We start from the raw sequence: 9,036 nt of genomic DNA, 5'->3' as shown, positions 1-9,036 counted from the left end.
CAAAATAATAAATATAGAAGGAATAATGTAAGTAGAAATTTATCATTAGGCAAATATCCAAGAAAAATTGTTGCAGTCAAGAAGCACCTGTGGATGCTAAAATTAGTGGGCAAAAGTAAAAATAAAAATAAGATTTGCATAATCTCAACATGTCTCCCACAGGATACTTATTTATTACAAATAGTAACTTTACAGTGGAGAAATCTGACAGGCACCACCTAACTCAGTGACCAAAGTGATCATCACCAGTTATAAGATGTATCAAAATCATGTATATCCTGATTTGACATACTGAGAAGGGCAGAACTAGTAATAGAAAGGAACTCCTCAATCTGATACAATGTATCTACAAAAAACCCACAAGCCAACATCATATTTAACGGAGAAATATTGGAAGACTGCCTCATAAGATCAGGAAGAAATCAAGATCTTAGCCAGTGAAATAAAAGAAGAAGAAATAAGACACATAAAGATTTGAAAGAAGAAAGCAAGTGTCTTATTCATAGATGAAATAACTGTTTAAATAGAAAATCATAATTGTTTGCAGAGAACATCCTAATGAATCTACAAAATACCTGTTAGCATAATAAGTACATTTAGCAAGATCGTAAGATACAAGGTCAAAATACCAAAGAAAAAAAATTAGTTGTATTTTATATACCAGTGATGAACAATTGGAAAATGAAACATTTCAATGTAATATGCAATAATATAAAAAATAAAGCTTATGAATAAATTTAATCAAGATGCGCAAGCCCATTCCACTGAAAACTATAAAACGTTGGTGAGAGAAATTAAAGAAGCAGTTTTAAAAAATGGAAAGATAAACTTCTTCAGGATTAGAAGTCTTAATACTAAAATGTCAATTCTCCCCCAAATTCATCTATAGAGTCATTGCCATACCAATAAAATTGCAGCAGGCTTTTTGTAGAAATGTGTAAGCTGATTCTAAAATTTATATGGAAATTCGAAAGCCTAAGAGGGGCCAAACAATCTTGAAAGGGAAGAACAAAGAATTCAGACTGCCTCATTTCAAGACTTCCTATAAGGCTATTGTTTTCAAGACGATGGTACTGGCCTATGAATAGACAAAAAGAACAGCAAAGAGGGGCCTAGGACTCGGGTGAGGTGAGTGAGATGCCTGCCTCAGGTGTAAAATTTAGAGGAATGTCAAAAAAACAGTAATCGAGATAAATAATTTAACGCAATATCTTAACTGAAATCAATGCAAAAAAAAATCTATGATGAGCAAGATAGCAAAATTTTAAATAAAAACAGAAACTTGCATTTACGCAATCCTACTTCACATGCCTCACCCTAACCCTGTACTGTGGGAACAGACTAAAGAGTCCAAAAATAGATCTACACATTCAATAGTCCATTGAATTTCATTAAAAGTGTCAAGATAATTTAGTAAGAAAATCAAAGTCTTTCCAACAAATGCTGCTGCAGCTACTAGATATGTGTATAAAACAAAAAATAAGCCTCGACTCATATTACAACATACACAAAAATTAATTTGACGTAGATTATAGAAATAAACCTAGATAAATATAAAAATTTAAAAGAAAACACAAGAATATCTTGTGACCATAAGGTAGGGGAAGATTTCTTAGGTAAGACAAGAAAAGCACTACCCCTCGGTAAACGAGTTCATCAAAATTGAAAATGTCTTCTCTTGGAGCCGGCCTGGTGATATAGCCATTAAGTTCGAGCACTCCACTTTGGCAGCCCAGGGTTCGCTGATTTGGATCCTGGGCATGGACCTACTCATCACTCATCAAACCATGCTGAGGCGGCGTCCCATACAGAAGAGCTACAACTCTACAACTATGATACACAACTATGTACTGAGGCTTTGGGGAGAAAAAAGAAAAAAAAAAAAAGATGAAGATTGGCAACAGATGTTAGCGCAGGGCCAATCTTCCTCAAAAAAAAAAAGTTTTCTCTTTAAAAGACACTGTTGAGAAAATGAAAGTGCAAGGCACAGTCTGAGAGAAAATTATACATATTTATGCTTATATATGTGCAGGTATGTGCATATCTGCATATATCCCACAAATTAATATGAGACAAATAACAGTAAAAAAAATGACAAAAGGTTTGAATTAAAAACATGTAAGGACCGATAGACACATAACAAGATGCTCAACATCATTGGTCATCACAGAGCAACTCAAAACTACTATGAGAGAACACTTCATACCCAACAGAATGCCTGAAGTCAAAATATGGGCAATACCAAGTATTACCGAGGATACAGAACAACTGGAACTCTCATACATTGCTGAGAGTTCAAATGGCACAGCCACTTTGAGAAACAATTTAACAGTTTCTTATAAACAGGCGCTTATCATATGATCCTAAAATTCCACTCGTAAGTGTCCACACAAAGAACCGTGTGAAAATGTTCATAGCAGCTTTTTTCACAGCAGCCAAAAACTGGAAACAACCTAGATGTCCATCAACAGGTGAACGGGATAAACAAATTGTGGTGTATTCACACAATGGAAGACTATTAGCAATAAAATGGAACAGACTACTAATATTTGAAACACTATGGATAAATCTCAGCAACAAGCTGAGCAAAAGAAGCCAGAAACAAAGAGTACATATTATCTGATTACATTTACAAAAAGTTTCCACAGCAGGAAAAACTAACCTAGCATGATAGAAATCAGATAATTGGTTGCCTGGGAGGGGATGTGGGGGAGCTTTCTAGGGTAATAGAAATGCTCTGTATCTTCTACGGAGTGGTGGTTAGCCAGGCGCTTGCCAAAATTTATTGAGCTATGTACTTAAAATGTGTGCATTTTATTGTGTTAACTGTACTTCAATTAAGTTGATTTTTAAAAAAGAAATGAGCTACTGATACAAGAAAAGACAATGGGTGAATCTCAAAACAGTTATGCTGAGTGAAAGAAGCCTGACCCAAAGGAGTATATATTATATTATTCCATTTGCATGAAGTCTTAGAAGAAGCAAAATTGAACTATGGTGATGGAAATCGTAATAGTGGTTACCTCTGGGCAGGGGTGGCTGGGCAGGTATCAAGGAAAGAGGCCAGGGGAAGGCTGTAGCATGAAGGAAGTATTCTGTATCTTGATTGAGGTCATCAAAATTCGTCAAACTCTTCACTTAAAATTTGTGTATTTTATTGCACATAAATTATATCTCAACTTTAACGAGGAAAGATGAGACAAAAAATAATGGGATATTGAATTGGTTCAAAAGAGGCTTGAGAGGAAGGGATGGGACACTCAAGAGGTTTCTTGGCAACAAGAATACAATACCCTCATACTCCCCAATGACACAGAGGAGCAGAGGGTGACCTTTCATTTAACACAAGGAGCACTGTTGCCGGCACATTTCCTCTGTATCCTCCTCTCCGTTCTTAACCATCAGTAGTGCCAATGGCTAATTAATTGTCTGTGGGCTGTGGGGCCCCAGAGTCTTGGCAGAATTAATGAGCTGTTTCTCTTCATGGGATGAGAGTCTTGGGATCCCTCCCTCCATCACCTCACCATGTCTCCCTTTCTACATCCAGTGCTGCTAATAGAGAGGCTAACCTCCTGGACTGAGGAGGGAAGGTTGTTGGCAAAGAGCTACCTCTGGCCTCACACGTCCAGCAGAATGATAGAGGTGGGATACGGTTAGTGCACAGTGCTAATGCCAGCCCACCTAGGTTCAAGTCTGGGCTCTGGCTATATTATTCTGAGCAAGTTATTTAACCTGTTGGTGTTTCAGATTCTTCATCTGAAAACTAAGATAGAATATAGTAACAGTATCCAGGTCATATGGTTGTTGTGAAGTGCTTTGAAAAGTGGCAGCAGCAGCAGCAATCACCATCATTACCCGAGACCTGGCCTCCAGTCCATTCAGGAGTGCCATCTCTCCTTAGCTAACTTTCAGTTCTCAGGGTGAGGATCAAGTGGAGGCCAACCAGTCCAGAAGCTCCTAGTCCTGGGGGAGCTCAACCAGCAAGGCAATGAGGAGATTCTGACATGATTGCGGGTAAGTTACAAGTTTGTTCTTCTCCCACAGCCCATCCATTTCCACATGTCCTCAATAGCGGAGCCACCAGGAGCACCACACTGGGAATCAGAGTCTAGAATCCTGGCCCTGGTCCTTGTTAGCTGTGCAACCTTGAGCAAGTTACTTAACCTCTCTGAGACTGTTCTTCCTCTGTAAAGGGAGGATAATACTAACTATCTTGAAGGTAGTGAAAATAGGTGTGAGAACCAGGTATTCAGGAAATGTTTAACACAGTGCCTGACATACAGGAAGCACTCAATAGATGGTAACTGCTAAAGGAATAGCATGGTTACCATATTAGAGAACAGAATTTATCTCTCTTTCCCCTGCAGCACCTAGTACACAACTAGCTCTTTGGTGATCAATAAAGAAATAAATGCATCCATGAATATGGAATTAATGGGAAGTGAGTAAAGTAGGGCTCGAATTTTGTTAGTGTCAGGAGAAAAAAACAGGCAAGAAAAAAGAGAAAAGTTGTTTTGAAACACCGAGAACAAGAGAGAACAAAAAGAGAGTTAACGGGCAATATACACTGAAGAGACTGAGAAATAGCATAGATTGAGATTAAAATTTACCAAAAGAATAAGACAGTAAGGAATGCAGAAAGGGTATTAGGATGATAGTTGACAGATGAATAAGAAGCAGTTGACTATTTTTTAGCGACACAAAGAATGCGATGCTATATAACAACACAGGAATGAGTTATGAAAAATAATAATAATCAGAATAATAGTGATTGCCTCTTCAGGGGAAGAAAGTGGGTGTGATCAGGGAGGGGCACACAGAAGCCTTCTAAGATTTAAATAGTCCTTTGTTCAAATATTTAATTAAAAAAATAAAGAAAAAAATAGTTATCCCTCAAAACGAAAAGGAGCAATGAGAGGAAGTAAAGGAAAACAGAGAGACAAAAAGAGGTAGTCTGGACAAATGAGATGCTGCCGTCTTATAGTCTTTCCGGTCACCTCCCCATCAACTTGCCTAGATCCTGCCTCTCAACTGCCAGAGTGGCTGCCACGACTGAGCTGGCCTCCTGTGCCCCTCTTCTCTTTCACAACAATGCAGTCACCTCCTCCAGGAAGCATTCCCAGGTTCACCCACCCACATTTCTCCTTTTCTCTACAGCTCTCTGTCTCTCACCCACCCAATATTTTGCTTTATTTGCCTTCAGTTCTTAGGATCTTCTGATAATGTTCGTGTACTCTCCAGGGTTTTTCAAGAGCATCAACCCATTTTCCCTTCTAGCCTAGGAGCTCCTCGGGCATGGACTGACAACATTGTCCAATATTTTGAGCAGATACTTTAGTTCAGTGGCTTAAATAAACTGCTAAAGAGACAGAGCTAGACCTGAAACCTAAGTACAATATGTGAATCTTGACCGGATCCTATATGAAAAAAATGCTTTGACAAAGGTCATTATTTGGACAGCTGACAAAATTAGAATATAGACTGTGCGTTAGATAATAGCATTGTATCAATGTTAAGTTTCCTGAATTGGATTACTGTATGAGGTCTATTTAAGAGATCATCTTGTCTTAGGAAATATACATACTGAAATATTAAGGAGTTAAGAGGCATGATGTATACAATCTACTTTGAAATTTCTCTGAATAAAAATTATTATATGTAAATACATTGAAGGAGACTGATAATGCAAATGAATAAAAATACTAAAAATTGGTGAATTTTGATAAAGATTACATAGGAGTCCTTAAAACGACTCTTGAAATTTTTCTGTAAGTTTAAACTTATTTTAAAATAAAAAGTTTTTCTAGACTTTGGTGGTGAACACTATGCCGTCTATGCAGAAGTCAAAGTATAATGATGTCCACCCAAAATTTATATCATGATATAAACCAATGTGACCTCAATAAAATTTTGAGTCCCCCAATAAATAAATAAATAAACAAAAAAGAAAAAGAAACTAGGGTGTGGTGGTTCCCAGCCTCTGCCTGGTGGCCACTCCCCTCCTTCCTTCCTGGAATTCAATTCCTACAAATGATAAAGTCCTATTTTTTAAAAAATAAAAATAAAAAGTTTTTAGTCACATATGAGTGAAATTAACCAAGCATTGTGCAAAACCAAAATTCTGTTTAAACGTCCCAAACTCAACATGATATACTTTTTACTACTAATTTCATCTTATACGAAAAGGTAAGGCTGAAATAGACTTATTTCTGTCTTTCATTTCCAAGCCTCAATTCTTAGGGAATTTTTGCTGTTATAGAACCAGACAAAAATTATTTTTTGACTGACACTATATTTTTTCTTTTTTTCCACATTACACGTAACGGAAAGTTGAGGTTAGGGATTTTCATTTGCAGTATGTTTTTAGTTTAATAAATCATAATGATTTTTTTAAAGACCAAGATCACCCAGTTGATATCTCTGGGGCTTTGGTCACTACATATAGAGAATAAATCTCCTCCACAGTCCACAATTCTGTCTCTAGTCGAATCCCCTGCAAAAGTGTAAAGTAGATAGAACGTGAATGATTCTAGGAAATTCATGCCAACCACTAGAAAGAAAGATCAACTCTACAGAAATGTTTATGATCAGGAAATTCACTCAACACACATTCCTTCGTTATTGCTCCCCACATAACAAAGGGAACATTCAACAGTAGCACAGCACTCAGAGTATAATAGGCACTCAGTGAATGTTTGCTGAATAATCGAAACTAATTAGTCAATCCATGTTTCACATCAGCCTCCTTTACACTCAGCCAGTAAGTATGGGTACCAGTGTATGGCTCAATCTATATTCTAGCACATCCATGGTTTCCTCACTCCCACTAGAAAACATCTGACCAGGAGGAACTGAAGGGAAGGAGCTACCAGACTGTGATGTGCCTGGGGAGAGAGGCTGAGTGAGAGGAAAGGGAAGAACAATGTCCATCTGCTGTGACCTGACAAGTTCCAGGGAGAGTTTTGATAAGCCATGTTGGAACACACTGATCTGACAGATCTCATCCCTCCAAGTCCAAACAGGAACAGGCCATGGTCAACCAAAGCTCCCCAGTGAGCTTCCTCCTTCTGGGCTTCTCTGAACACCCAGAACTTGAAAGAATTCTCTTTGTGATTGCCTTGATTTCTTACTTCCTGACTCTGATGGGCAACACACTCATCATCCTGCTGTCCGTGCTGGACCCCAGGCTCCACTCTCCTATGTACTTTTTCCTCTCCAACCTCTCCTTCCTGGACCTCTGCATCACTACCAGTTTTGTCCCCCAGATGCTGGTCAACCTGTGGGGCCCAAAGAAGACCATCAGCTTCCTTGGCTGCTCTGTCCAGCTCTTCATCTTCCTGTTCCTGGGGACCACTGGGTGCATCCTCCTGACAATGATGGCCTTTGACCGCTACGTGGCTGTCTGCCAGCCCCTCCACTATGCCACCATCATCCATCCTCACCTGTGCTGGCAACTGGCATCTGTGGCCTGGGTAATGGGTCTGGTCCAATCAATAGTCCAGACACCACACACCCTCCGCCTGCCCTTCTGCCCCCACCGGCAGATGGATGACTTTGTATGTGAAGTCCCTTCTCTAATTCGACTTTCTTGTGGAGATACCACCTTTAACGAGATCCAGTTAGCTGTGTCCAGTGTCATCTTTCTGGTCATGCCGCTCACCCTCATTCTTATCTCTTATGGTGCCATTGCCAGGGCAGTGCTGAGGATTAACTCTGCCATAGCATGGAGAAAGGCTTTTGGGACCTGCTCCTCCCATCTCATTGTGGTCACCCTCTTCTACAGCTCAGTCATTGCTGTCTACCTCCAGCCCAAAAGTCCCCATGCCCAGAAGAGGGGCAAGTTCTTTGGTCTCTTCTATGCAGTGGGCACTCCTTCACTTAACAACCCTCTCATATACACCCTGAGGAGCAAGGAAGTAAAGAGGGCATTCAGGAAGTTGCTGGGAAGGATGGGGACACCAGGGAGAGCTGAGGGACAGCTGTTTGATGTGCTTAAATTGAATGGAGATTCTTCATGCTTTTGTTAACAAGTTTGAACTCTCTAGTCCACTGCCTTCCCTACACCCATCTAAGCCACTACAGTAGGTCACAGTGTGTGTGTGTGTGTGTGCGTGTGTGTGTGTGTGTGAGAGAGAGAGAGAGAGACAGAGAGAAAGACAGAGAGACAGAGACAGAGAGACTAAGACTCATATAAGAGGAGGTAAGTATCTAATTCACAGCTGATACTGAAAAACATTATTATAACTGTCAAATTTTAGTATTTAATTTCTACATGTTTCTTTTCTTTTCTTTTTTATTTTTCTGTTTTTAACTATCTTCACCTCCATTATAGATTCCCCAACTCCAATATGCTATATGGTTATATAATCTCTCTCGAACTGGTCATATTATCACCATCTCTTTATCGTTATTTCTGGTTCCTACCATGCCTTCTTTTTTTCTTCATGAAGGTGCTTTCTCTACACTTGCCTGAGGAGGGTTGAGAGGGAGCTGAAGCTCAGAGAATCTAATGATTTCACCCCAGATCACACAGAAATTTGTTAGACCAAATCTGAGATGCTTAATCTGGCAACTCTTGAAGTGCACACTGTTGCTTTCACACCATCATCAAATATACATCATTAGAATTTATATCCAAATTGGTTATCAGGCAGAAAGCTTTACTGCTTCAGTCCTAGTAGTTCGCTACCATACAGCTTTCCAGGGATCATAGCACTAATCCCCTCTCAATTCGTGAAGACCTGTTTCCATTTCTGAAGTTGATTTTCCTCACTCACTCTCCACCTCTTCATAGATGGTAACCATTAGGAATCACAGGTCTGCTCTTCAGCTGCTACCTAGTGAATAAGAGCTGTCCTGCACCCATCTTCCAACGAGATTCTGGGCTCTGACCAACCTTCAATGGCCAGGAACAAAAATGAAATCGGGTTGCAGATGACAAAGTGCTGCAGCAGAGTGTGGGTGGAGGAAGAGCCTAGAATGAAAGAAAAGGAGGAGCAGTACAAGCCTCAACTTCTATGAACTCTTATTCCCTTC

At 39.6% G+C, this 9,036-nt stretch overlaps 1 pseudogene; it reads left to right on the top strand.

Annotated features, from left to right (window-relative positions):
• Positions 1-6,435: 6,435 nt before the first annotated feature.
• LOC131413462 (olfactory receptor 2H1-like) lies at positions 6,436-8,023 on the top strand (annotated as a pseudogene).
• Positions 8,024-9,036: the final 1,013 nt, after the last annotated feature.

This window comes from Diceros bicornis, chromosome 14 (assembly GCF_020826845.1).
Source record: "Diceros bicornis minor isolate mBicDic1 chromosome 14, mDicBic1.mat.cur, whole genome shotgun sequence".
Lineage (NCBI taxonomy): Eukaryota > Metazoa > Chordata > Mammalia > Perissodactyla > Rhinocerotidae > Diceros > Diceros bicornis.
The sequence above is the reverse complement of the archived record's forward strand: the minus strand, read 5'-3'. Positions and strand labels throughout refer to the sequence as shown.